Here is a 21,776-nt window from a genome sequence, read left to right as displayed (position 1 = left end):
GGAAGAGGAGGCCCAGCAATGTCTGGTGGAGGAGGAGGCGGAAGAGGGCCAGCAATGGCTGGTAGAGGAAGAGGAGGAGGAGGAGAGGCAGCGATGTGTGGTAGACTAGGAAGAGGAGGAGGAAGGCCAGCAATGTCTGGTAGAGGAGGAGGAGGAGGGCCAGCGATGTCTGGTAGAGGAGGAGGAGAAGGAGGAGGAGGAGAGGCACTAATGTCTGGTAGAGGAGGAAGTGGAGGAGGGGGAGGGCCAGCAATGTCTGATAGAGGAGGAGGAGGAGGAGGAAGAGGAGGCCCAGCAATGTCTGGTGGAGGAGGAGGTGGAAGAGGGCCAGCAATGGCTGGTAGAGGAAGAGGAGGAGGAGGAGGAGGAGAGGCAGCGATGTGTGGTAGACTAGGAAGAGGAGGAGGAAGGCCAGCAATGTCTGGTAGAGGAGGAGGAGAAGGAGGAGGAGGAGAGGCAGTAATGTCTGGTAGAGGAGGAAGTGGAGGAGGGGGAGGGCCAGCAATGTCCGGTAGAGCAGGAGGAGGAGAAAGGCCAGCAATGTCTGGTAGAGGAGGAGGAGGAGGAGGAGGAGGAGGAGGAGGAGGAGGAGGAGGAGGAGGAGGAGGTGGCGGAATGGTAGTACACACCTGCAGTCGCAGCCAGCTTTGATGGCAAAGGAGCAGAGAAGACAGCTGGCATGAGACAGGTGATGCTCTTCTGAAGCTCCAGTGTGCCTCAGGATCACTTAAGTCAGCACAAGATTTGTGGTCGTCATGTATACAAGGCTCACAGGTAGCACCTAGGAGGAAGTGGCTATTCTCTTAGGACAGCTTTGCCCTCTTAAACTCCATAGGAGCAGGTCCTGAGCTGCTGGAGGATGATTTGGTGGCTCATTTAGCAGCTGTGTGTGCAGAAGCCTAGAGAGAGGATGAGGTGACCCTAAAGGCCAGCTTCCCCCTAACTCTGGCCTCATGAGAGGCAAGGAGGCCAGAGTTAGAGGCCAGCTTGCAGGTGTGGTTTGAGGCAACCTTGCTTGTCATGACCCCAGATCCCCCATCGTGCACTGTGGTGCTTGGGGCTTCCTCTTCCCATTAAAGAGCTGCTCAGTGCCTCAAAGGGAGTTATAACATGGGGGCATCTGTTTCCTCCCACAGCCCTCTGGTGTAGCTGAAGCTGCCAACATCGCTGAGCCTGAGCTTTGGTCAGGCACCTTTGAGAAGTGCTGTCTGTTGTGGTGTATTTGAGTCATAGCCCTGGGTATGGGGGTATGTGGCTGTGGCAGAGGCAGAGGCAATGGCAGTTCCAGGAGGGAAAAGAGCCTGGGTGACATTAGAGACCACCTGGGAGCTGTCATGGTTCCCTGGGCTCATAATTGTGAATAAGGAATCCCCAAGGACTGGGTGTGTTGTGCTGCTTGAGGCTGGAGTAGAGGCTGGGGCCAGTCCTGGAGATGTAGCTCCCAGGGCTTTGAAATGGAGGCCACTAGGATAAGTGGCTGCTCCATGCTGCTGCCTATGCCTATCAATGGCCCCCAGTATGGGCAGCTTGCTAGAGGCAGAGTTAATGTGATGTTTCCCTTGTGTGGCCTGGTTTAATGGTTCCCTTGTATGGCTGGGGTTCGGTGTGGGCAGGGTGGAGGCTGTGGCTGCGCTGCCACTGGGCAAGTCACAATAGCCTGTGCAGAGGGGAAGGAGTTCCCACTGGAGCCAGTGGGAGGCCCCAGGAGGAGAGGATCAGGGTGCGGGTGTGGTATCCATAGGGGTGACCCCGTCATCAGGCCCTGATGTGTCCATAGGGGTGACCCCGTCATCAGGGCCCGATGTGTCCATAGGGGTGACCCCGTCATCAGGCCCTGATGTGTCCATAGGGGTGACCCCGTCATCAGGCCCCGATGTGTCCATAGGGGTGACCCCGTCATCAGGCCCCGATGTATCCATAGGGATGACCCCGTCATCAGGCCCAGATGAACCCATAGGGGTGAACCCTAACTGAGGAGCAGAGCCTTGGGTTTGGGAGGATGAGAACAGGGCCCCAGGAGGTGCTGTGAGAGATGTGGCACCTGCTGCTGCTGTATTAGAGGCCCTTGGATTCAAAGGGCCCGGGTCCTCCCCATTCTTAGTGGGCCCCCAGGTGAGTTTCCTCTTTTCCTTTCCATGAGGAAAGCACTCCCCAACTGAAGGCCTAGGCAAAGCAGGAGTCTTGCCTCTCCTGATGCTGTCCTTGCCAGCAGCAGGAGATGGGACAGGTGCCGAGGAGCTGGGGGCAGCATCTGTGGTGTGTGAGGAGGGGACTGGAAGGGGCTGTGAGCTCAAGAGGGGAGCAGCTAAAGTGGACTTCCTCTTAGACCCTGGCTCCACTGAGGTGGCCACAGCAGCAGGTGCCAGGGGGCCCCCTGAGACCTTGGAATCCTGCTTCTTTCTGTTCTTAGTCTCCCTTCCCTTCCTGTTGGGCACTGCAGGGACAGAACATGGAGCAGTCCCTGGGGCAGGCAAGGGAGGAGGGCAGGAAGGCTGTGTGGTCTTTCTGACCTTGGCCTGCGATTCCCCCAGCAGGATTTCATTTATGCGCCGCCGTGCAGCCTCCTTCTCCCCAGCTATGTCTTCAGGGGTTACCTCATAGCTTAGTTTAGGAGGTGGTAACAGGGTCAGAGGGACCCCTTGCCTAGGCCTCAGAAGGGGAGTTTTGCGTTTTCCTCGTCCAGAATCCTCCACTGTGGGCACGCAATTCCTCCTTGTTTCTGCCTGCCTCGATGTCACGTCTGCCACTTTGTTTCCAGTGTTCGAGGGAACTTGTGGGCCTGAACATGAATACTGGAAGCCATTCTCCCTTGGATCTTTGGAGGGCCCCAGAAGTGGCCTAGTGTGAATTGTGGCTAGAGCCCTCCTTTGCAGTCCTGCCAACCCTCCACTTGAGCTGTATGAGCTCGTGATGGCATTTCGCCGAATCAACGAGCTCACACAGGAGGGCTGGGAGCAAGGGTCAGGTTTATCTCTGGAGCTCTGCCTGCAGTACTTTCTACGTAGAGGCCCAGGTCTTGGGACAAAAGGAATAACACCTTGCTGGCCTTCAACGGGCCTGAATGCAGATGGTAGCTTCCCAGGACCATAGGTGCCCCTCCTGTGCTGAGCCTGTTGCTCCATGAGCCCAAGAGCCAGTTTGCTCAGTACTGGGGGATGAGCTACAGGGTATCTGAAAACCGCCTGCAGAGAGCACCAGCTTCCTCTGAATACAGCCTGCTGGTTGAGGCAGACAAGGGTCTACCAGGAACAGGAAGTGTTTGGAATAGTCTTTCCCCAAAGCTGATGTGAACCCCAGAATGCTGTGGGACGTCTAGAAGTGGATCCACCAGAAAAGGTGGCTAAGCGGGATCCACTCACCTAGGGTTCTTGGGCAGGTGTGGTGAGGGGCCCGGGAGATGAGCCCCAGGAGCGAGTTTCTGCCGCCCCCCATTGGGGGGCGGTTTGCAGGGCTGAGGGGCAAAGCTAGCCCAGGGAACTGCCCACCAGAGCTGTCGGGTAGTGTGGGATACTTCTTTTTCAAAAACTGGGGGAGCGTACCTCTTGGAGCCGCCAACTGCTCCGCAGTCTCAACCGCAATGTTACCTTGTTGCTGGGACCGCGCGCACAAAAGGTAAGGCAGCGTGGGTGTTTACACTGGGGCGCGAGAAGGAAGAACCTGCATGCGCACAAACGGTAAAAAGCAGCTCTCGCGCCCAGCAACAAAGTAACATTGCGGTTGACGCTGTGGAGGATCGCGGGCACAAACGGTAAAAAGCAGCTCTCGCGCCCAGCAACAAAGTAACATTGCGGTTGACGCTGTGGAGGATCGCTGGCACAAACGGTAAAAAGCAGCTCTCGCGCCCAGCAACAAAGTAACATTGCGGTTGACGCTGTGGAGGACCGCGCGCACAAACGGTAAAAAGCGGGCGGGGCGGGGCGGGGCGGGGCGGGGCGGGGGGGGGGCCCGGGGGTTTAGCTCAGTGGTTTCGCCACCTGTTGCGCAAGCGCAAGGACCCCAGTTCGATCCCCGGTACCCAAAAGAAAAAAAAAAGTAAAGCAGCAGGGAGGAAAGTCCCTTCAGCGTGCTGGGCTCCTGTACCTATCTTCCTCAGGAGTGGCAGAGGGACTTTCCTCCCCGCTAAATTGCAAAAACGTTGCAAACACCCACGCTGCTTCTTACCGTTTGTGCGCATGGGGGTTCTTCCTTCTCACACCCACGCTGCTTTTTACCGTTCGTGTGCATGCTGGTTCTTCCCCGTAGCGCTCCAATGCTGTGTTCCAGCACCAAAGTATTGATTTTTGTGTGTTGACCTTGTATCCAGCTACTCTACTGAATTTGGTTATTAAGTCTAGAAGACTTTTGGTGGAGTTCTTGGGGTCTTCTATATAGAGTATCATGTCATCTGCAAATAATGACAATTTAACTTTGTTTCCTATCTTTATTCCTTTTCTTTTTGTCTCTTTTCTAATTGCTGTGTCTAATGTTTCCAATACTATATTGAACAGGAGTGGTGATAGTGGACATCCTTGTCCTGTCAGCTTCAGGTTCTTGTATAATGAAGTCAATCTTGTCAGGCCAAGGAAATAAAATAATTGCTTACTGTAAAAATAAAAAAAAAACCTCAATTCAAGAGCCGAGGAAGAGATAGTGTTTTCAGCAAACGGCACTAGAACACCTGGTATCCGTATATAAAAAATTAACCTCAACCCTTTATTTCCATACATGAAAATAACTTGAAGGGATCTATGAACCTAAATAAGAAAGCCTAAAAGTATAAAACTTTAAGAAAAAATTATAAGGGAAAACGTTTATGAATTCAAGGTACGCAAGAACTACCTAGTATACAAAAGACATCATGTATAGAAGAAAAAAATTGATAAATGAGATTCCATCAAAATTTAGAACTTTAAATGACATCATTAAAATGAAAAGTAGTCCTTAAATAGACCATATTTACAATGCATATAACCTATGACCAGAATACATAAAGAACTCTTACAGCTCATTAATAGACAACCCAATTAAAAAGTAGACATAAGAAGATGATAAATAGCCAGTATAGCACAAGGAAAGGCATGCAACTCTAGAATCAGAAAAATACTAATCAGTACAATAACAAGATTGAATTATACACTTATTAGGGAGATGAAGTTAAAAGTTTTAAAAGACTTGTCATGACTTTTTCTTTTTGTTGGATTCTCCCCCTTTGCGTTTAATTTGTCACGCCCTATGGATTCATTCTGCTGGGTTTCCTGGGATTGTGATCCTCCTTGTCTTTTCCTAGGGTATTGTCTAAAATTTTTTGGAGTGCCGGTTTGGTATTCATGAAGTTCCTGAGGAAGTACCCACTACTTCTTATGACACAGGTATCCCACCAGCCTTACCCTGGAAGGTGCTTAGGAGAATGGTCCGAACACCGTGTTTCAACTACACCTGGTAAGTTCTTAACAAAATAGTTTAGGCTGGGGTGATTTATACACAATAGGAACTAGTTTCTGGGAAGTCTAGGAAGTCCAAGATTGAGGCACCTGCTGATTCAGTGGGGGTTTTTGTTTTTTTGTTTTGTTTGGATTTAGTTTTTTGAGACAGAGTCTCGCTGTGTAGTTCAGACTAGCCTCTAATTCAAGGTGCTCCTCCTGCCTCACCCTCCTGAGTGCTGGGATTATAGGTGTGTGCCACTACACCTGGCTGATTCAGTGTTTAATGGGAGCTCATTCTCTGCTTCCAAGATGGCACCTTGTTGCTGTATCCTTCAGAGGGAAAAACATTGCCCTCACACAGCCAAAGGGGCAAAAAAACCACAAAGGCATCCTCAAAGCATGGTTTTGTTTTGGGGTGTTTTTTTGTTTTGCTTTCTTTTGTTTTGTTTTTGTTTTGTGTTGTTAGTACTGGGGATTGAACCCAGGCCCTTCACAATGAGCTACATCCCAACCCCTTTTTAAATTTTGAGACAGTCTTGCTAAATTCAAGGCTGGGCTTGAGTTTACAATTCTCCTGCCTCAGCTTCCCAGAGTGCTGGGATTAGAGTCATGTGCCACTATGCCCGGCTCCTCAAACCCTTTTATAAGAACATTAATCCTATTCATGAGGGTGGAACCTGGTGACCTAACCACGTGCTAAAGGCCAACCTCTTAAGGCTATGGCTTTGGGAAATAAGCTTCAACATGAATTCTGGGGGGACATAAACATTTTAATCATGACTGTATCTTTTTTTTTTTTTTTGAGGTACCAGGGATCAAACTCAGGACCTTGCACTTGTGAGGCAGGTGCCATGCCACTGAGCTAAATCCCTGGCCTGATATTGTATCTTTTAAAAATTATTTAGGCTAGGTGTGTAGCTCAGTGATAGAGCACTTGTCTAGCATGCTCAAGGTCCTGGGTCTGATGTTCAGCACTGGGGGAAAAATTAAAAATAATTAAAAGGCATTCAGGGTCTGGGGATTTAGCTCAGTGGTTCTGCTGCCTGCCTTGCAAGCGCAAGGTCCCAAGTTCAATCCCCAGTATCAAAAAATAAATTTTTTTTTTAAAGTAAAAGGCATTCATATGTATATAGTAATAATAGTTAAACACTTGCTACTAGCTGGGTGTGGTGGTGCATCCTTGTAATTGCAGCATTCTAAGGAGGCTGAGAGAATCTAGCTGAGGAGGCTGAGAATCATTCTAGGAGAATCACCAACTTTGAGACCAGCCTGGACAACTTAGCAACTCAGCAAGATCCTGTCTCAAAATAATAATTAAAAAAAATTTTTTAAGGCTAGGGATGTAGCTCAACAAGAAGATCCTGGGTTCAATCTCTAATATTGAAAAGAAAAAAAGAAAAAAATTGCTGCTAATCATAGTTCCTATGTGTTAGACACTGTTTTCAGGGTTTGGGGTTTCTCATATAATAGATGATTGTGCTTAAATGTAAATAAGTAATTATATTAAGTAATCCTCACAGCAGCTCTGTGAGGTAGGTACTAATAATATCTTCATCTCGAAGACCAAGAAAGGGAGACTTCACAGTCAAGGGGCAGAGTCAGGAGGAAACCCAGTCTGCTCTGGAGCCTGCAGTCCTACAGGGTACTTGAAACAATGTCACACTCAGGAGGAAGTTTTCCAGACTCCTCAGGAAGAGGACAGAGACTGGCAGTTCCTGGAAGGACATCATTTAGGGATTCCCAGGCTCCCAAACCCACCCAGCTTTGTATCAGTTACAGATCCTCTGGCCCACTCATGCCACCTGCAGGGCAGAAGCAACAAACCTCAAGTCTGTGGTTCTCAAGGGCCTCTACTGCAGCTGATGCAGGCACCAGACACTGGGACCCTCAAGTCCACCCCGCCCCTACCAAGAAGCCAAGGCTTAGCAGAGCTGGTGTAGGCTCCTTACAGAGAAGGGCTGACCCAGGAGGATTCCCACCAGGGCAGAGATATGGAGGAGAACTCAGGTCCGGGGTCCCCTCAGACACTGTCCTCTCTGGGGTGACCTCTGGCAGGCAGGTGTCAGGTTTTCTCTGAATTGGGAGTTAATGCTGGGGCAAGTGAGCTTCTCTCTGAAGACTGGACAGAGTAGAGACAAGTTTGCAGAAAGCCGCTGCCTGAGCATAGGACGGCCAAGGGGGTTGGGCTGGCAGCACACAGAATGTCACGGGCTGGTCATGACAAATGTTGAGCTATGTTGCTCATCTGAGAACGACATGAGGCCCTTGGGTTACCCATGGATCCCATGGACTGAGATGAGCCTTGGTTTGGAAGCCCCACAGCAGATGACCCAGTGTGACACTGCTTAACAGCGAGAACGCTACATCCTCGGTTTATTCTTTACGAATATTTTTTTTTTTTTTTTTTTTTTTTACTAAGAGTACTTGCTTAGTTTGACCACGAGGTAGTGCTAGCTGACTTGGTAGGTATTGTGGACTTGAAAATCTCAAATTGCACCCTTATTAATTGACCGAATCTCGATTTTTTTTTTCCTATTCTGCACCTTCCAGATTTTCTACAATGAGCTTGCATTACTTCCACAACAGCAGAATAGGAGGGGGCAGTGGTAAGGAATCACCATTCAGTGATGAACGTAACTTTGGTATATTAACTTTAATGGTTTTAATGCTATGATATGTATACTTGTTTATTATTTTAAAACTTGATGTTATAATAATTTTCTATTGTACTACAAATCTTTCATAAATCTGTTTATTGCTACACCCTATACAGTGACCACAGATTGAGAGCTCACTTGGACCAGGAAATGTATTATTTTATGTGCATCTTGACTTAATCTTCATATGACAGGGCTTCTACCATGAGGTGGATACAATCAGTACCATATTATACCCATCAGTAAAGTGATGGTTTGAGAAATTTACTGGATATTATCATGACTTAATTACTCATCTAGTGTGTCCAGTTAATTTAATGCCCAGTTTCATTATTATCAATAACACACAGAAGGGCTGGGGATTTAGCTCAGTGGTGCTGGGCCTGTCTCAGAAGCGCAAGGTCCTGAGTTCAATTTCTGGTACCAGGAAAAAAAAAACTAAAAATAACACACAGAAAACATCTCTTTGTAGAAAACTTTGTCTGGATTCAGGAAACATTTCTAGAAGTGAACTTTTCCAGCCTAGAATTTTTTTTTTTTTTTGGTACTGGGGCTCAAACTCGGGACCTTGCAACCTGCAAGGCAGACAGCAGAACCACTGAGCTAAATCTCCAACCAAAAATTTTTAAAGATTCGTTATGAATAATCAGTGACAAAGATGAAAAAAATTTCAGGAAAATCTGACCTCTGGCTGGATATTATATGACATCAGGGGATTATTGTTAATTTCTCTAAGCATGTTAAAGGTATTGTGGTTATGTGTTTTTTGTTGTTGTTGTTGTTGTTGGGGTTTTTTGGTACCAGAGATTGAACTCAGACCCTTGCACTTGCAAGGCAGGCGCTGGAACCACTGAGCTAAATCCCCAGCCCATGGTTATGTGTTTTTAAAGAGCCTTTACCTAGTGAAGTATATATGAGTGAAGTAACATCTAGAATTAAAAAAAAAAATCCAACTAAGAGAGGACTAGGAGACTGATGAAAAAAATTAGGCATGTGTTACACATTGATAATGCCAGGTTACACATACACAGCTATTGATCTACTAATCTCTCTATCTGTGTATATATTTGAAAGCTTCTAAGATAAAAATTTAAGATATAGCTATAAAAAATGATCTTCACCTTGAGACCATAATGTTAAGTGAAATAAGTTAGATACACAAGCTCAAATATCACATGGCTTCTCTTATATGAGAAACCCAAAGTACTGTGTAAATCATTTAAAGAGCAAAATGAAAGACAGACCATAGGAAACAGGGAGATAGATCTTTTGCAAATGGGAAGGGGAACTAGAGATTGGGGGAAGGATAAAAAGAATTGAGATGCGTTATGTACATGTACCAGCTCCCCATAATGAATGTGATCATTATGTAATCCAAACATGAACTAATAAAAAATAAAAACAAGCAAGCAAACAAATGATCTTATTGTCCACAGGGGAAGACATCCCCTTGATCCCTATTTTGTTTAAATAGTGAGAAAGCCAGCAGAAAAACCTGTCAAGAACACTAGCTTAATCCCTCAACCCCAGCAAACAAGTTAAATTCTCCCTGAAAGCAAAACAGATCAATTAATTTTGTTTTGTTAAGACTTACTTTTTTTTTTGGTACCAGGGATCGAACTCAGGTCCTTGCACTTGCGCAGCAGGTGACAAAACCACTGAGCTAAATCCCCAGCCTGAGACTTACTTATTTTTAATAGGATAAAGGATCTAGAGATCGGGTTCTTGTTCTTTTAAGCCTCTGAGAATACTTTTCTAAATGATAATCAATATATTTATGATAAATTTACATACACACATCCTAGCCATAGTTTGATACAGGTTTTGTTAAATTTCTGGAAATTTCCAGTGTTCCATTTTATAGTGGAGAAACTGACCTACTGTTTTAAATTGAAAAAAGCGGAATGTTTTGTGTTTAGAAGCAGGTGAGCATTGGAGACTGTCCCTCAGGGAGGGTCACAAGCATCAAAAGTCGCGAAAAGTTGTCTGGCACTTTTGCATGTGCACATACATCCTGATTTTACTCGGACCCCATCCCTCTTTATCCTCTGGGTCAGCACCTTCTTTCTTTTCACCCTCCCACACCCTCTCCCCAGACACACAGGCCCCACCTGGATGGCTTGGCCAGCATCAGTAGCCAGGCTCCGTATCATATGAGATTAGTGCAGCTGGTCCTCCGAAGCCTGAACCCGAAAGAGGAAGCGGGGCAAAGACTGTGGAGAACACACTGCCCCCTCTCAATAGGTCTTTTTTTTTTTTCCCCAGAGCCTTAAGGGAAAGCAAAATGCCTCCTTCCTCATTTTTCCCCAGACTTGGGACAGAAACAAGAATTTTTACCTATCCTTATATATTCTATATGGTTTAGAAAATAAAATATTCTCAGGCAGAGGCTTCACTTTCTTAAACAAATACTGCCACAGCAGGGTTCTATGAGGTAGGTTCAGTTGATATTGGAAAAAAGACCATTACAATCACTGCCCCATCCTGCCCCCGCATAGAGTGGAAGGGTTTTTGACTTTTCCCCTGGTCTTGGAAACTTCCTCCTAAGGATTCATACTAGAAGGTTTGTGCCTTTTCTTCCTTGTCGTGGGCTGCTCTGTTCCCTCTACGGGACCTGTCGGTTTGCAGCTTCTGAGGCATAGAAAGAAATGATCTCTGCCACACTCCTGTGGTGCAAACACAGACCTGGCTCACCCCAGCAACTTCGAGCCTAAAAGTACCTCAACTCACTGTGGGAGAACCGCTTTCCTTCTTTCCTTCTCGTTGAAAAGGCTGGAGTCACACAGGACTTTTCCCAAATCTAGCTGAACAGAATGTGTACGTGTAAAAGAGTGACAGGGGTTTCCGTGAGCCCAACAGGCCCAGGAGAGGGGTCTTTGCCATCTCCTGGTGGACGTCATTCCTTCAGCAACAAGGGATTCCCGAGGGCCATGACAGCCTAGTCTTGGAGAAGGAGGGGAGGACAAGAGACTTTCCCTGCCCTCCTGAGGTTGCAGAGAGGAGTGGAAATGCCAGCACTTGCTTGAATCACTCTTTCACTCAGTGCCAAAAAGCAGACACACAGAGGGGGCCTGGGCCACTCTCAATTTACACCTCAGTTCCAAAGGAAAATTTGCCAAAGTGACGGGCTCGATTCATTTTTGGAGGAAGGAGAATTTAAGCCTCGCCAAGTCTGGAAAGGACTGAAAGGAATCTGAGAAGGAGGAAGTGGATAATGAGGAAAAGGTTGGGATTAGATATGGATTGAGGACCAGAAGAGGTGGGGGAGGTTTCAAGTTGTTCCTGGGGCCCTCTTCGTCAGCATAAAGGTTAAATGGAATTATAAGAGATTCATAATTCTACAGCCAAGTTCTTGAAAAGGTCACTGAGATACAATCCCAGCTGCAAGAGAGCCTTGAGTGATGCCAGGCAGGGCCCGGGTGTTATGTCCTTCCGACAAGAGCCAGCAGGTCACCTCCATGGCTCGCTGCCTGCTGTGAGTGCTGCCTGCTGTGAGTGATGCCTCCTAGCTCTTTACCCACAGGCGAGATCCCCACAAGTGAATGCCAAATTGTATCAAGCATTTTATTTTTTTGGCACCCAACTCTTCTCTGTTGCTCAAACACCATTAGAAGAGCAGTCATGGAAATTGAGAAGAGAAAAAGAAACACCAGCAATTTTCTTTTTGGTACCGGGGATTGAACTCAGGACCTCTCGCTTGCATGGCAGGCCGCAGAACCACTGAGCTAAATCCCTGGCCCCACCAGCAATTTTCTTGAACTTGTTTTGTTTTGGGTTGGGTTTTCTTTTTGTTTTTGTTTTTGTTTTTCCATTTCTAACCTGTGTATAAGATGTACAAGCTGGAGAGAACAGGTCTGTAGGGACATTTTTTTGGTGATCACAGTGGATATCCTATGGCCTGCCTGGGCCAACACTCCACTCCTGCACTTCCTGGCACTAGTAGACAGATGAAGATTCCATGTAAAATAGAAAAGAAATGTGTGACCCCGGGTTTCTTGTCCTATCTTGGTCTGGACAGTATAGGAGACCAAAGGCAACAAGGCTTGCCTGAGTTGAGACGTGGCCAATGGATGTGTTACAAGACAAACCTATAGCAAATTTAATTAGAGATCTTACTGCTTTTGTTGGAGATTTGTGAATCAAGGCAGCTTCCATTCTACAAAATAGAACGAGAGCTGCCATTGGGCAGTAGCAGAACAGTGGGTTTTGTAAGGTAAGAACAAGGAAATAGAATAGGGAAAAAGCTATTATGTAACATTAGGTTACTTCAGGTTACTTTTTTCCTGTAAGGGTTAAAGCACAGGAACTTCCTAATCAAACTGACTCAGGTGGACCAGGATTTTGTTTTCAGGAAAAACTGGTCTGTTTTGGGATCTGTCTGCTTGCCTAAAGTTTCACTTTGATTATGTGGCATTTAGCATGAGAGACTCCATGTTGGTTTGGACTGCTCTATTGGGTCCTGGTTAGCAGTTCCATCCCAAATAATGGCCACCCATAAGTTTTAACAGATATTTTAAAAAGATAAAGAGAGAAGCAAGACAGAGGCTGAGAAGTGACTTCTGAGGAGGTTCTCAGCGGTTTGACTATAGCCGGTTCAGGGAAGCAATGGAGGCAGGTGCCACATTGGAGGTTGGAGAGGATGGCGGGAGAGGAAGAGAACTCTTTGGAGAAGTTTGCTGTTGAGGACAGCAGAGAGTAGAGCAGTGGGAGGATAAGAGAGAGGGGGTTTTCAGAAGGGAGATACCAGGATGGTGATCCAGAGAGACACTAAGGGGTGGTGGTAGCAACAGAAAACTCTCAGGGACCCAAAGAGGCCGGGCCTTCAAGAGTAGCAAGAGCAGAAAAAAGAGGGCATATATGCAGAGCCACAGGCATGCAGACTCCCACTGAGGAGATGGGTCAGGGCAGGGTTCTGGCTGGCTGGACTTCTCTTGCCAGAAAAAGAGGAGGCAAGGACATTAGGTAGGAAGGGAAGATGCTGGGCAAAAGCAAGAACAGTAGTAGTTGTATCTGAGGGAGCAAAAGTGAATTTACTTGGGAAGTACAGGCTTGAGAAGCAAGGTCAAGTGTGGAATCCACATTGGGCACAGTGGTGCATGACTGAAGTTCCAGTTACAAGCAAGGCAGGAGGATCGAAAGTTCGAGGCCAGCCAGAATAACTTAGTTAGAATTTGTCTCAAAATACAATTTTCAAGACACGTCTAGGGATGTAGCTTACTGGTAGAGTATTTGCCTAACATGTTCAGGACCCTGGGTTCAATCTCCAGTACCACAAAAAAATTAATTAATGAAAGTGGAATAGAGTAATCACAGAGTGCCAGGTGAGAGAGGATGGTGGTTGTAGAGACACAGGGAAGCAGGCAGATGTGAGATCAAGCTTGAATATGACCAACCCAGGACTCTCATGGATTGGATGTAACCAGGAAAAGACAAAATCAAGGACAACTCGCTGTCCTTGACTCGAGTGAATGAGTGATTAACCAGAGGTGCCATTGACAAGATGGGCTTGGGAAGGGGCCAAGAGCTCCCCTTGAGCTCCCCATTATAGCTTGAAAGGACTACTGGTATCCAAGAGGCAGTTAGGTCAGTCTGGGACATAATGGGGAAGCCAGTGTTTTCTCCTCTGTTCCACAATGTATGAAAACTGCACCGTGAACTGGCTCTGGCGTCTATGATATTTACCATCACGGCAGGCACAAAAGCTCTGGAAGGACTTTGGCTTTTCCCACTAGACTGCAAGCTCCTGGCAGGCAGGGCTTGGGCTTTGCTCCCTGCTCTGTCTCTAGCACCTTGCAGGGCACCTAGGGCCCAGCTGAGTCAGTATTTTTGGCTTAGATGCATGAATGACATCATGGCTCCTCCTAGCCTCTGGAAACTGGGTGACTAAAGTCTGGGGCACATACCTTCGTAGCTTAATGAGTGATGTTTTGGTATGACTTGTGGTCAGGAAAACTATTATAATGGTGATGTTTTGGTATGACTTATAGTCAGGAAGGACTAATTGTTCTTCTGAATAATGATTTGATGGTCACAGTACAATTGCTCAGTGATGTAAGAGGCAAGGTGGGTCTACAGGAGTGAAGCAGGGGGATGGAAACAGAAGGGAGGCAACTCCAATCCACTAGTAAACTGGGTTTGCTTTGACCTTAGGCTAGCTACTTGATTTCTCCTGTTATTTTTAATGGAAATTACAGAAATCTCTCCCCCAGAACTCCACAGGCTTTGCTAATAAAAGTAATTTTGGTGGTTCTGTGACAAACAAGAGAACCTGAAAAACCAGAGACTGAACATTTTTTTCCAGAAGTAGACACTTTTTGTGTTAGGAAACTTAGCCAAAGACTTGGACACTGTGAAGAGGCCAGTCATTTTTCTTTCCTTATTTTTAAATTGTTTTTGTTTATTTATTTTGAGACAAGGACCCGCTATGTAGTTCAGGCTGTCCTTGACTTCACTATGTAGCTTAGGCGGGCCTTGAAGTCACAGCAATCCTCTTGCCTCAGCCTCCTGAGTGCTGGGATCACAGGCATGTGTTACCATGCCCAGCAAGGCCTGTCATCTTTCTAACCAGTAGCCAACTACAGCTCTTGCCCTTGAAGAGGAGTAAGATGGCAAACATAGTTGCATTTGTTCTGCTCTTTGCCTGTGTGACCCAGGGACTACTGGGAATGTTTCCACTTTCCTGACTGAATGAAGCAGTTGCCATCTATAAGGTGAAGGGCCTCTGCTACTCTCTTCCTTTCAAGTTAGTTACACAGCCCCATGATAGAAACTGCCAGGAGAGTTTCAGAAGGAAGCAGGTCCCTGGAGTGTGTGAGCATCACAGAAGAAGAAGGAACTGACATGGGGTAGGGACAGAGATGCCATGGACACCGGGGTCTTCCTGTAGTAGTAAAGCAAGAGCCTGTGGCAGGCAGCCAGGTGAGCAGCCACAACACATGGAGGGATGGAGACACATAGGATGCAAGGCTTGGGGTGGCCTAGCTTCTGAAGCATTGTGGAAGGAGGAAATGGAGTGCCAGCAAGGGCCATCCATTTATTAAGTATTTCTCAAGAGGTGATTGCCTGCTAAGTGGCTGGGCCACTGTTAGGGGTAAACATTGCTGCACAACACATCAGCCTCAAACTCAGAGGCTTAAAACTATAGCCATTTTGTTTCCTTTTGCATTTCTGTGAGTTGACTGAGCTCAGCTGTGTTCCTGTCTGTATCATAATAGCTACAGCTGAGGAATCTAGGGCACAGCTCAGCTGGAACCTCCACGTGGGCTCACCCACAGAAACGGCCATAGGTGCTAACTGTGGGCTGGGAGGCTAGCTAGGGGCTCCACCTGGAGGGTCTCAGTTTCCTTCTTTGTGGCTTCTCCATATGACTTGGGCTTCTGGGTTCCAAGGACCAGGAAGTGAAAGCTTCAGTTCTCTTAAATCCTGGGCTCAGAAGTCCCAGAATATCACTTCTGCCTCATCTATTGGGCAAAGCCAATCATTGGACATATTAGTTATCTACCGCTGCATACAATTCCCAAACTTACTGGTTTAAGATGACTATAAGCATTTATCTCTCATTATTTCTGTGGGTGAGGAATTACAGAACAGCTTTTCTGAGGAGTTCTGGCTTGGGAAGTCTCATGAGATTGTAGACAAAATGTCTCCCAGGGCTGCACTCATCGGCAGGATCCATTTTCAAGGTGGCTCATTTATCAGGTTGGCTAACTGGTATTTGCTGTTGGCAGGAATTCTTCCCTGTATGAGCTTCTCCACGGGCTGTTTAAGTGTCTTCACAACATGGTGGCTATTTGCCCCAGCAAGTGATCCAAGAGACAAGGTATAGAAGCCTGGACACCCTTACTGAGCCAGTCTTACTGAGAGTGTGTATACATTTTTTTTGGCAGACTCTGTATATATCTCCACATGTACTGGATAACTAACCACATGTATGCTCTATCACTGAGCTACATGCTCAGGTCCTGTTTCCATTACAGTCCTGTCCCTATAATCTTCTGGCAGCCTCCACCTCGGTGGAATAATTCTTATGAATCCAAGAAGTTATGCCTGGTCAGCTTTAAGGAGCTACCCTTGTTGCTTGACAGTGGGTCCTGGAAGCAGAAGATGGGCAAAAAGATGCTCCCAAAGTCTGTGAGGGGAGGGTGGATGGAAGATGAAAGATGAAAGAGAGGGAGTTCCAGGGTCTGTTCCATCCAAACACTGTTGAAACAAGAGACGGAGCCTCAGGACCTCTGAATAAACCGCTCGGGGTCCCTCTTTTTGAAAATAGTCTCTGTGACAGATACATCCTTCCAGCCACTGCTGGAGTGGCCAGATCAGTGAATGTACCTCCCAACTTCTGGCAAGTACAAGCTGAAGGTGTCTTGCCTCAGGCCTACACATGGGACCTCAGCTGAGGGCCTGCTATTGACAATGTGATTTAGAATGCATGAGAGGGCTGGGGATTTGGCTCGGGGGCACCGAACATGACTCACAAGCACAAGGTCCTGAGTTCGATTCCTGGTACCAATATCCTGGAAGCAGGGTTCAGTGACACACACCCCCCCACCCCGTCCCCAGCACAGCTTTCCACCTATGGGGCAGGATCAAATGGATAAATACCATCCTTTTCCCATGTGCACCAGAGGGGTGTCCTGAGATGCTTTTCATAGGGCTTCTCAGGCATTCCCACCAATCAACCTGCCAAATATGTGGCCACTCCAATAACACATTCTCAATGCCTCTGCCTCCATCCCTGCTTCAGTCCCCCGAGTCTCAATTGTGTTCCCTGGCCTCGCCCCCCTGCCCCCATAATATATTCTTACACAAACTTTTGTCTCAAGCTCTGCTCTAGACAGTCCTGACCAAAACAGATTCAAACACTTTTTTTTTTTCTGGTACCGAGGATCAAACTTGGGACCTTTCGCTTGTAAGGCAGGCGGCGGAACCAGTGAGCTAAATCCCTGGCCCTCAAACACTTTTTTTGTCTACGCATTCACACAAATATTCACCATCCTTGTCTTCCAAATTGAACAGGGCTGAATAGCCACATGCAAATGGCAAAGGCAGTGAGTCCATTCACAATTCTGTTTTGCAGCCTACTACTCTCCATTAAGGTACAAAAATAATCATTTCAAGGTTAAAAAAAAACACCCACCCTCCTTCCATATTTAGGTGACTATATATGTCATTCAGCGGCCAGGTAAGCCTTCCCACTTCTGCTCATTAAGGGCAACTGTGTCCTTGTGGGGTTCAGAGATCCAGGGTTGGAGCCTGCAGCCCTGGGCTGTGCTCCTGACCTCCCATCCCTGGAGTTAGAATAGTGCTCCAGGGTGATTTGGGAAAGCTCAAGATTGGATTTGCTATGTTGGAGTAGAGGCAGGAGCACAGTGGTTGTGAGCCAAGGACCTTGTGGTTGGAAGGCAGAAAGGAGGTAGTGGGTGTGTTGATCACCTTTCCATTACTGTAACAAATAACTGAGATAAGCCAATTTACTAAGAGAAATGTTTGTTTTGGCTCACAGTTTTGGAGGTATAACCCATGAGCAATTGGCTCTGTGGCTTGGGCCTGTAGTGCAGTAGTGCGTCACAGTGGGAACATAAGGTGGAGCAAATCTGCACACCTCATGGCTGGGAGGTCCTCCTACCTCTTGAAGTTTCTTCTATCTTCCAACAGGAAATCTTCCCATCTCTTAGAGCTTCTGCCATCTCCCACAAGTGCCAATTTAGGGATTAAGCCTTTAATTCACTGGCCTTTGGAGGCCACTTAAGAGCCAAACTATAGCAGTACAGACCAGGGATGTAGCTCAGTGGTAAAGCGCTTGCTTAGCATGCTTGAGGCCCTGGTTTGACCCTCCTCCGTGCTGAAAACAAAACTATAATAGTCTCGGGCCGGGGATTTAGCTCAGTGGTTCCGGCGCCTGCCTTGAAAGCTCAAGGTCCCGGGTTCGATCCCCGGTGCCAAAAAAAAAAAAAAAGAAAGAGGAAAACTATAATAGTGTCAAGTTCACAGGGAAAGCGTAGGAGCTTTGGCTGAAGGGCATATTCATCCTTTGTTCCAAGCACTGATAAGGTCCCTAAGAAGGAAGGCACAGAATTACAAGAGGAAAGGAGGAAAATGTCAGTCTTCCTCTAGAAATTTCATTCTGGCCTTTCTCCATATCAATTAGAAGCCACTATTTCCCAGTGGACCTTGGAATGACAGAATTTTGAGACATATTTAATGACCTCATTGAATATGCTAACTAGCAAAGCTAGTCTCATAAGCTAACTAGCAAAGTACTGTAAATCACCAACATTACCACTATTCACTGCTCTGCTATGGCAGGCATTATTTGCATGAACAGCCTCTCACTACTTGGGGCATCTGACTTCTTTCACACAGCACTTCCTATAAATGGCCATCTCTCACATGGAAGGCCATCTGATTATTAACAGGTTTTTAATTTCATTCTCAACCATCTTCCATCTTGAAGAGTCATCCTGGTATGGTTCTGAGTGACTGGAAGAGCTGGGCCTCAGATGATTCTCCATAGAGGAACAAGGGAGGGGGAAACATAGGAGTTGAGCCCACTTCTGTGGCCACATTTGACCTTGTCACCACTCAGAATTGTTTACTTATGACAATCTGGCCTCCCTGTGCCCAAAGGAACACAAAGTCTGGTTCTTCCCATCTCTCCTCTCAGCTATCCCTTCTTTGGGTTCCCTTTCTTCTCCATCCAACAGAACCCATGACCTATCACTTCAATGGCTGAACATGAGCAAGGAGCTGGGTCCGGACACGGCTGCCTACTGCTGCCCCGCGTGCTAGGGTGACGAGAGCTGGAGCTACAAACATCTGGTCTGCAGCCGGGCCAAGTCCCAGAGCCTGTCGGCCTCGCCCACCCTGGGCAGCACCAAGGAGTTCAGGAGAACGCGCTTTCTCCATGGACCATGCCCAGTGACCACATTTGGACCAAAGGCCTGCGTGCTGCCGAACCCCCAGACCATCATGCACATTCAGGACCCTGCGAGCCAGGGGTTGACGTGGAACAAGTCCCCAAAGAGTGTGCTTGTCATCAAGAAGATCCGAGATGCCAGCTTGCTTCAGCCTTTCAAGGAGCTCTGCATATACCTCATGGAGGAGAACGGCATGATCCTGTACGTGGAGAAGAAGGGGCTGGAGGACCCTGCCATTGCACGTGACGACAACTTCGGACCAGTGAAGAAGAGGTTCTGCACCTTCTGGGAAGATTGTGACGACATTTCCAACCAAATAGACTTCATCATATGCCTGGGAGGTGACGGGACCCTGCTGTACGCCTCCTCACTGTTCCAGGGCAGTGTGCCTCCTGTCATGGCCTTCCACCTGGGCTCCCTGGGCTTCCTGACCCCGTTCACCCTCAAGAGCTTCTAGTTGCAGCTGACCCAGGTGATTGAAGGGAACGCTGCTGTGGTGCTCCGGAGCCGGCTGAAGGTCAGGGTGGTGAAGGAGCCCTGCAGCAAGAAGATGGCCAAGCACAACGGGCTCAGCGAGAACGGGCTGCCGGCCCCCCCCCTCGAGGGCGGGAAGCAGGCCCTGCAGTACCAGGTCCTGAACGAGGTCGTGATCGACAGGGGCCCTTCCTAGTACCTGTCCAACGTGGACGTCTACCTGGACTGACACCTCATCACCACGATGCAGGGCGACGGAGTGATCGTGTCCACCCCAACGGGCAGCACGGCGTACGCGGCTGCAGCCGGTGCCTCCATGATCCACCCCAACGTGCCAGCCATCATGATCACACCCATCTGCCCCCACTCGCTGACCTTCCAGCCCATCGTGGTCCCCGCGGGGGTGGAGCTGAAGATCACGCTGTCACCAGAAGCCAGGAACACTGCGTGGGTGTCCTTGGACGGACGGAAGCGGCAGGAGATACGCCACGGAGACAGCATCACCATCGCCACCTCCTGCTACCCGCTCCCCTCCATCTGCATCAGCGACCCTGTGAATGACTGGTTTGAGAGCCTGGCGCAGTGTCTGCATTGGAACGTGCGCAAGAAGCAAGCCCACTTCGAGGAAGAGGAGGAGGCAGCCGAGGACTGCAAGGAGGGCTAGGCTGCGCCCACCTGCGGCGGGTGTCAGAGCTCCACACTGGCCCCGTCCTGCCTGCCGGGCTGCAGCGGAGCAGGGACTGTGCCCACCTTTTGTGACCAGATCAGCTTTTTAACATTTTTAAATCGGACTTTTTTCAATGCTGAAGAAGCAAAGTGAGCACTGGGCAGGGAGCCCTAGCCGCCCCAGAGCAGGGCCCTTGTGACTGCAGGCCAGGACTTCCCAGTCGGTCTGTCGGAGTCTGTCCTTTGATGTCGAAATAAATGTCTCAGCCAAAAAAAAAAAAAAAGGACCAGGTCAGGACCCCAGAGATCTAATATTTTTCCTGTTCCTGACCATGCCAACCCCTGACTCTGAATACATCAGGCCTGGGCCCACTGGCCAAGTCCCAGAGAGCCATGCCTGCAGCTCCACAGTGCTAGAGCTGCCTCAAAAGCACAGGCCTCTCCATTGGCAGCACCCTTTCATTCCTCTCAGTGGCCTTTTCAGTCCTTCACTGTTTCCACAAAGCACCCTGGTTATCACTTCTCCACCCACACCAAGGGATGACTTTGCTTCCTATTTATGGACTAAAAATCAGAAGCCAACTAGGCAGGAGTTTCCTCTACTTCCTGCCCTCCACCTATGAGTGAATCAGCACCCATATCCCTCCTTACTCACATCCTGCTTATCTCAGGGAAAGAGCAGACCCTCTTCCTACACCAGGTAACTTGTCATCTCCTTGGGCCTCCTTGGACATTGTCCCTTCTTGTCCTCTCCTCCTCAGCCTCATCCTTCTCTGTTTTTCATAGCTTTTCTCAGCCTGGCTCTGTGTTTCCAGCCCCAACTACATGGCTTCTGCCAATGACCCAATGACTTTCTGATTTCTAATTTGCAAGAAACTGTATATTCTCAGAAGACCCTTTCTGACTTGACCCTCCTGAGACATGTTGCTGTTGACCACTCTTTCCTCCAACATTCTTATTTTGTTTTGTTTTGTTTAACTCACCTTTCTAGTTCTTAATAACTTCCATCTGGTCACCCCTAAAACATTACTGAGATTCACCAGGGATTATAAGGGCATATTCTTACCCCCATAGCTCCCGGGCCTACTTCTGAGGGTGCCTATAATGGACTATCACCTTGTTGGGCTTTCTCTGCTCAATCTGGTGTCCCAAGTCCACCTGTACACAGCTGTGAGTGTTTTCATCTCCAGCCCAGTGCTCAGCACACCACTTGATACTTCCTGAGTGCTCACTGATTGCTGATTAATGGTTCAGCCTGTGGCATAACGGATCCCTAACATTTGTTAGATGTATAAGTGGATCAACTTTTTGTTTTTCTGTACTTCTAAACCATTTTTCCCTCCAAAAGGGCAAAATAGTGTTAAAATGGAATTAAGTCTTAGAGCATTTTTATTTCAAGAGTCATAATAAGGATTATCTTGAAATGTATAATTGGGAACAATTCCAGTATACCAGAACCTAAGTAAGCTTAAGGGACAGTTGAAGCCTTGGTTGTAAAAAAGTCTGGGGAGGGTGGTGGAAGGCTAGGGTAGGGGGAGAGCCAGAGATATAACTTGGCTTGCATTTCTATGATTTAAGATCCTTGTAGGTAGAAACTATTAGTTCACTTTGTACATGCTATGCACATAGAGCACCTATTTGGAGTACAAAGTAAAGAATCT

The 21,776-nt window shown here is 47.7% G+C and overlaps 1 pseudogene; it reads left to right on the top strand.

Moving 5' to 3' along the window:
* Positions 1 to 5,306: 5,306 nt before the first annotated feature.
* On the top strand, positions 5,307 to 21,416 carry LOC101704549 (NAD kinase pseudogene; annotated as a pseudogene).
* The last annotated feature ends 360 nt before the right edge of the window (positions 21,417 to 21,776 follow it).

Source organism: Heterocephalus glaber, unplaced genomic scaffold, assembly GCF_053883595.1.
Source record: "Heterocephalus glaber isolate CG9 unplaced genomic scaffold, H.glaber_assembly_v1.0 deba00001124, whole genome shotgun sequence".
NCBI classification, from domain to species: Eukaryota; Metazoa; Chordata; class Mammalia; order Rodentia; family Bathyergidae; genus Heterocephalus; species Heterocephalus glaber.
Note: the sequence above shows the minus strand (reverse complement) of the source record. Positions and strands in the feature narration are given on the sequence as shown.